This window comes from Procambarus clarkii, chromosome 76, assembly GCF_040958095.1.
Source record: "Procambarus clarkii isolate CNS0578487 chromosome 76, FALCON_Pclarkii_2.0, whole genome shotgun sequence".
Lineage (NCBI taxonomy): Eukaryota > Metazoa > Arthropoda > Malacostraca > Decapoda > Cambaridae > Procambarus > Procambarus clarkii.
In genome coordinates this window covers 19355142-19362987 of record NC_091225.1, presented here as the reverse complement: position 1 = coordinate 19362987, position 7846 = coordinate 19355142, and the positions used below count along the sequence as shown (strand labels likewise).

Sequence of the window (7846 nt, the reverse complement as noted above, 5' to 3'; positions counted from 1 at the left end):
TGCGCCCTTACAATTATAATTAATAAAAGTATTGCGATAGAAATATAATTATCCGAAGGGAAGGGACGGGGAACTTTCAGGAGAAAATGCCAAGCCATTACGACTATATAGCACTTGGAAGAGGTCAGGAAGAGGATTTGGGATGGGACGGAGGGAAGGAATGGTGCCCCCAAGAGAAGGCAGTAGAGTGATTACATCTGTGAGCTTGAGTAGTGTAAATGTTGACGCAGGAGACATCACATTCCAGGAGGAGAATGATCAATAAGACTGGCACTCGTGGATAGTGGACTACCTCAGGTGTCACTACCCCGGGTGCCACCACCCCGGGTGCCACTACCCCGGGTGCCACTACCCCGGGTGTCACTACCCCGGGTGTCACCACCCCGGGTGTCACCACCCCGGGTGGCACTCCCCGGGTGCCACCACCCCGAGTGCCACCACCCCGGGTGCCATCACCCCGGGTGCCATCACCCCACGTGCCACTACCCCGAGTGCCACCACCCCGGGTGTCACTACCCCGGGTGTCACCACCCCGGGTGCCACCACCCCGAGTGCCATCACCCCGAGTGCCACTACCCCGAGTGCCATCACCCCGGGTGCCACACACTAAATATATCCCCCGGCAGTTGTCTCATGTCTTAGGTGACACGAGCCCCTCTCTAGTGTCACCTGAGTAACAAGACACACACGCTTACGTAATTACTCGAGATGATTACTCACCTGGCTCGGCTTGGCGGGTCGATCTCCAGCTCCCGGGCCCTACAGCTCAGCACTCCATCACCTGCCGAAGTTGACATAATCAGTGAATGCTTTTCTGACCGGAGCCCGTCTCCTTCTGACCTTTCAAATGACAACACATATATGTAATGTTTCACTGTGTTCTTATTTTCATGTCAACCAGTGTGTGTGTGTACTCAGGCTCCTGGGCCCCGCCTTACTAGCTGACGCTTGCCTAATCAAATGACCCCCGATCTTCCAAATTTAAAACTACTGAATTATCTTCTATTACTTAATTGTATATTGTTACAAATGATTTCTAAAATGTTCTATCCTGTTTTATGCAAAATATGTTTCTTTGTCATTCTTATAAATTTGCCAGAGAATCGTGTATGTCGTTACCATATCTCCTCGATTCTTCATTTCTTGCACAGTAGCGTAGATGTTTAGTGTCTTTACCCTTCTGTACGAACCACGTTGGATATCTGTGCTCAGATAGTCGTGCTTGTGGGGGTTGAGCTGTGGCTCTTTGGTCCCGCCTCTCAACCGTCAATCAACTGGTGTACAGATTCCTCAGCCTATTGGGCTCTATCATATCTACATTTGAAGATAGTGTGTGTGTGTGTGTGTGTGTGTGTGTGTGTGTGTGTGTGTGTGTGTGTGTGTGTGTGTGTGTGTGTGTGTGTGTGTGTGTGTGTGTGTGTGTGTATGCGTGAACATATGCGTGTGTGTGCGCGCGAGTGCGTTGGCGGGCAGGGAGAGGCAGCCATGACGTCACAGTCGCCACCACCCACCCACGCGCGCCAAAAACCCTCACCCCTCGTATCTTCCACCATACCGTCCATCTCTCCTATCCACCCACCTCCAGGCGTCTTCCCTATCCACCTGAAGACTAATTACCACCTCTAATTACCTAATTGCATGCCCACCTGACATGCCTGGAGGCCTGGTCGAGGACCGGGCCGCGGGGACACTAAAGCCCCGAAACCATCTCAAGATAACCTCAAGATAACCACAAGATAACCACTATTGCCATCCACAAGAGTGGAGGATGACGTCAAAAGCCCCAAGGCTCATCACTAGGGCTGAGATTAGCCCCAAGCCCCATTCAAGCCTCTGGGAAGCTTGAATGGTCTCCAAGCCATCAGAAAAACTCTTCCCCCATGAAGGGTTCGAACCTCAGCCAGGCAGGCGCTCCATACACTTTTTTTCTGGGAGCCGGTCGGCCAAGCGGACAGCACGCTGGACTTGTGATCCTGTGGTTCTGGGTTCGATCCCAGGCGCCAGCGAGAAACAATGGGCAGAGTTTCTTTCGCTTTGATGAACCTGTTACCTAGCAGTAAAATAGGTACCTGGGTGTTAGTCAGCTGTCACGGGCTGCTTCCTGGGGGGGAGGCCTGGTCGAGGACCGGGCCGCGGGGACACTAAAAGCCCCGAAATCATCTCAAGATAGCATATCTAGTACCACGCCCACTAGACCAAAACTGGCGACGATTCAAATGTAAATTCATTTAATGTCTGATATAAACCTGAAGACCTGAACAGCAAGATTAAGATATCATTTGGCGATAGTTCAGATAGCAGGAGAGTCCACGAGTTGAAGCGGACACGTGTGTGTGGGGACACGTTATGTCCAGGACACATGATTAGTCCAGGACACATGTCAAAGCGAGGACACGTGTCAATACAAGGGTTCCGAGAGCATCTTGTGAGGCAGATGATACATCCAGGTAACAATTATTGCAGGTAATTCAAGGAGGGAGTTCAACAGCTCGCGACGACCATTAACCTGAGTAACTGTCTTGACTCATCGATGAGTCCATTATCTCTCTGGCCACAGTAAGTGGTTACTGATGCCGAGGTTAACAACCTGGCTTAACTACCCAACAGCAAGAGTCAATTCTCTTGGACTTGGTGGCCCTGTTTGAAGTTGGTGGCCCTCAGAGGTCATTGGTGGCCCTCAGACGTCATTGGTGGCCCTCAGACGTCATTGGTGGCCCTCAGACGTCATTGGTGGCCCTCAGACGTCATTGGTGGCCCTCAGACGTCATTGGTGGCCCTCAGACGTCATTGATGGCCCTCAGACGTCATTGATGGCCCTCAGACGTCATTGGTGGCCTTCAGATGTTGTTTCTGGCCCTCAGGCCATCATCACAATTATCATCATCACCTTCATCATTATCACCATCAATGTCCTATTCCCCATCTTCACAGGGCAGCGGAACATACAGGAAAACATGGGGAAATTATCGAAGAAATATAGGGAAAATATGGGCAAAATATGGCCCTCCCCCCTTAAAAAAATCCACCAAATCTATTTGTCATGTTTTCCCTATGTTGGTCCAACATAGTGTTCCACATACACCTTTACACCATGTGATGACCAGACCACATATCCCAGAAGATGAAGAGACAGCGACGTTTCGGTCCGTCTTGGACCGTTATGGGAATTGTGTCCTTTGATTTTTTTTAGGCGTAATATAGACACACACACACACACACACACACACACACACACACACACACACACACACACACACACACACACACACACACACACACCTGTTGATTGACGGTTGAGAGGCGGGACCAAAGAGCCAGAGCTCAACCCCCGCAAGCACAACTTGGTGAGTACACACACACACACACACACACACACACACACACACACACACACACACACACACACACACATGAGAGGTTGAGAGGCGGGACCAAAGAGCCAGAGCTCAACCCCCGCAAACACAACTAGGTGAGTACAACTAGGTGAGTACATACACACACACACACACACACACACGCACACACACACACGTGTGTGTGTAAATCCCGAAAATTAACACGTGATGAAAAATGTGAGTGTCAGACCACGGAGGAAGAATTGAAACAGGAATTTCCTTAAGTACTTTCGTATTTAATAATACGATAATAATAATTTTGGGCCAATAGACCCTTTTGAAGATGTATCATTAAATACGAAAGTACTTCAGGAAATTCCTGTTTCAATTCTTCTTCCGTGGTCTCTCTCTCTCTCTCTCTCTCTCTCTCTCTCTCTCTCTCTCTCTCTCTCTCTCTCTCTCTCTCTCTCTCTCTCTCTCTCTCTTTTCGACAGTCGAAACGACAACGTTTCGGTCCTGTACGCCCTGTGGTTCTAGTGAACCACACAGCCTTATCCCCTCCAGTTTGAAGGTGCATTACAATTCCCGCGAGGTGACATTTATAAGAATACATCAACCATTCACTCCAGTTAAATCCAAAGTACAATCACCAAAAGACGCATTCTAATCCTTTATACAAATGAACAAATACAACAGGAGCCGTGATGGGGGATCGAACCTATGCACTGGGTGTTCCCAGGCGCGCTCTAGTCGACTACGCCACGATATGGTCAAAAGAATTGCAACCTGGAGTACATAGTGTACATAGTACACTATGTACACTAGAGTACATAGCACCCACTAGGGTCCCGAGGCTTCCACTGAAGCCTAACCGTAAGTTCGAACCGACTTCAAGGCTGCTGTTGGATTTGGTTATTGATATATCACATTAATGCGATTTCTCTGTGTTTTTCTACACTGTTATAAGATCTTGGAGACAGCCAATCTGGACAACTGAAAGAATATATTGAACAATTGAACAGATAAATGCTAGTCTGAGCAGCCAAAGGCCGCGCGTGTAAAAGTTGAAGATGCTCAACTTCTCTCAAGACTTCCACGTAACTTGAGGAAAAATGCGCTGACGTCTCCAGCTGCTGCCTTGCTAATGTCAGCTTTCCGGCTCAAGTGACCACCCGATTGATTGATTGATTGATGAAGATTGATCCACCACAAGAGGTGGCACGGGCATGAGTAGCCCCGTATAGATGGTATAGATATTTGGAGTGAATGTTATCTTAAGTCGTGGAACATCTTGATGTGTGTCTGCGCCTGGATTTTGCCCCATTATCCTGGCTTCTTCCAAGTGCTATATAGTCGTGATGGCTTAACGCTTTCCCCTGATAATTCCTTCCCCTCCTCGACCCGATATGATGACTCAAATGTAAACACAACGCCACGTGGGTATGACGACTCAAATGTAAACACAACGCCACGTGGGTATGACGACTCAAATGTAAACACAACGCCACGTGGGTATGACGACTCAAATGTAAACACAACGCCACGTGGGTATGACGACTCAAATGTAAACACAACGCCACGTGGGTATGACGACTCAAATGTAAACACAACGCCACGTGGGTATGGCGACTCAAATGTAAACACAACGCCACGTGGATATGACGACTCAAATGTAAACACAACGCCACGTGGATATGACGACTCAAATGTAAACACAACGCCACGTGGGTATGGGGACTCAAATGTAAACACAACGCCACGTGGGTATGACGACTCAAATTGGGAGATAAAATCCTTCAAGAGTCAGGTAAGAGAAAGATCTGGGGCCTGACGGCTGAGTGGACAACGCTCTGGATTCGTAGTCCTAAGGTTCCGGGTTCGATCCCCGGCGGAGGCGGAAACAAATGGGCAGAGTTTCTTTCACCCTGATGCATTTGTTCACCTAGCAGTAAATAGGTACCTGGGAGTTAGACAGCTGCTACGGGCTGCTTCCTGGGGGATGTGTAACAAAAAGAAGACCTGGTCGAGGACCGGGCCGCGGGGACGCTATGTCCCGAAATCATCTCAAGATAACTTCAAGATAACGAAGAATGATATCACACCAAAAAAGGATATCATCAGCGGCGTATGCTAGGTTCACCACTATAACAACTGCCTTTAAAAACCTGTGTAAGGAATCCTGCACAACCTTATATAACGCATGTCAGACCAAACCTGCCGTATGCAGCTCCAGCGTGGATTCCATATAAAAATAAACCCAAAGCAAAGTCAGAGAAAGATCAAAAGAGACACACCACCCTTATAGTCCCTGGAATAGAAGGGTATGAGCTACTAGGAAAGACCAGATGAATTTAACCTCACGTCACTAGAAGACAAGACCGAGTTAGAGGAGACATGATTACCATCCACAAAATCCTCACAGGAATTGACAGGGTAGAGAAAGGCATTGCACGAACAAGGGGACACAGGTATGGAGCCTGGGTGGGTGTGGGAAGGTGTGTGTGTGTGCGCGTACCGGTGAAAACGTTGAAAGGTAGGGAGGGAGGGATAGGGAAGGTAGGGAGGGAGGGATAGGGAGGGAGGTATAGGGAGGGATGGAGGGAGGGAGGAAGGGAGGACTCATGGGAGGGCCGGCGGGTGTCTGGGTCTCCAGCAGACTGCCTAGTCAGTGCCCGTTAGAGGGCGGCACGGTACACACGCACCGCGCCGCGTCCACCACACCACCGGCCCTCTCTAGTGCCAGTTAGTGCCAATTCATCCTCCGTTACTATCCCCGAACCCCCTGTTATACTAGTCACCTCCCAGTGCCAACCTCCCAGTACCCCGAGGTGTTAAACCCGCTCCGGAGAGGCCAATAACGTTACTTCCATCAGAGATAAACCACGATAGAAATTGGTGACATCACAGTTGAATGGATCAGAGAGGGTGAGCCAGATATCATATCGTCCCTAGTGCTGGGTAGGACGCCTATCCTCGCCTCCTACGGTCCTTCCTCTACACTGCAGGCTCCTATCCTCTGACGTCATTACACTCCCCCCCCCCCCACACCCCCCTCTTTCACCACCATCCAGGACCCCCCCCCCCAGCTGCATGTATTCGCTCCATGTAAGATAACATACTCCTGTGAGATAACATACTCCTGTAAGATAACGTAGTCCTGTGAGATAACATACTCCTGTGAGATAACATACTCCTGTGAGATAACATACTCCTGTGAGATAACATACTCCTGTGAGATAACATACTCCTGTGAGATAACATACTCCTATGAGATAACGTAGTCCTGTGAGGTGATATCCTCCTGTAAGGTATAGTTTTTCCCCTTGAGTGTGGTGTGCTATCACTATGCTGTTCCACCTCCACCACATGCTTCACTATGTTGTTCCACCACCACCACATGCTTCACCATGCTGCTCTCCCTCCACCACATGCTTCACTATGCTGCTCTCCCTCCACCACATACTTCACCATGCTGCTCTCCCTCCACCACCACATGCTTCACTATGTTGTTCCACCTCCACCACATGCTTCACTATGTTGCTCTCCCTCCACCACATACTTCACTATGTTGCTCTCCCTCCACCACATGCTCACTATGTTGTTCCACCTCCACCACATGCTTCACTATGTTGCTCCACCTCCACCACATGCTTCACTATGTTGCTCCACCTCCACCACATGCTTCACTATGTTGTTCCACCTTCACCACCACATGCTTCACTATGTTGTTCCACCTCCACCACATGCTTCACTATGTTGCTCTCCCTCCACCACATGCTTCACTATGTTGCTCTCCCTCCACCACCACATGCTTCACTATGTTGTTCCACCTCCACCACATGCTTCACTATGTTGCTCTCCCTCCACCACATGCTTCACTATGTTGCTCTCCCTCCACCACCACATGCTTCACTATGTTGTTCCACCTCCACCACATGCTTCACTATGTTGCTCCACCTCCACCACATGCTTCACTATGTTGTTCCACCTCCACCACATGCTTCACCATGCTGCTCTCCCTCCACCACCACATGCTTCACTATGTTGCTCTCCCTCCACCACATACTTCACTATGCTGCTCCTCCACCACCACATGCTTCACTATGTTGCTCTCCCTCCACCACATACTTCACTATGCTGCTCCTCCACCACCACATGCTTCACTATGCTGCTCTCCCTCCACCACATGCTTCACTATGCTGCTCCTCCACCACCACATGCTTCACTATGCTGCTCCCCCCCCAATAATATCACTCACACTATCTAAAGGTCTCTAACCCTCTACACCCCCCCTTCTACTCACCCCCCCCCCCCTCCTCTTCCACCAGCCTACCTCCACCACCACAATCACCCCCCCGCCCCCCTTCATTACAAAGTGCCGTGGAATCGTTGTGTTGAAAAATATATAAATAAATAAGATTGAGTGTAGTTGAGAAAATATACAAATAATGATGGAATGTATGTGTGTGTGTGTGTGTGTGTGTGTGTGTGTGTGTGTGTGTGTGGTGTGT

General features: G+C 49.4%; 1 protein-coding gene and 1 long non-coding RNA gene across 3 annotated transcripts in view; one reads left to right on the top strand and one right to left on the bottom strand.

Annotated features, from left to right (window-relative positions):
* The window catches only part of LOC138357111 (uncharacterized), a 192827-nt gene that overhangs the window by 96093 nt on the left and 88888 nt on the right, over window positions 1-7846 (bottom strand). The window contains exon 4 of the long non-coding RNA XR_011224818.1: window positions 721-781. This is a non-coding gene — a long non-coding RNA (uncharacterized lncRNA). The remainder of the gene's footprint in view (window positions 1-720; window positions 782-7846) is intronic.
* The window catches only part of LOC123771451 (uncharacterized), a 58151-nt gene continuing 56307 nt past the window's right edge, over window positions 6003-7846 (top strand). Inside the window, exon 1 of one of the 2 annotated variants that reach the window (XM_045763981.2) lies at window positions 6003-6077. The gene's annotated coding sequence lies outside the window, so the exon portion shown is untranslated. Of the gene's footprint in view, window positions 6261-7846 lie in introns of both variants that reach the window. The other variant, XM_045763980.2, reaches the window with a different exon arrangement.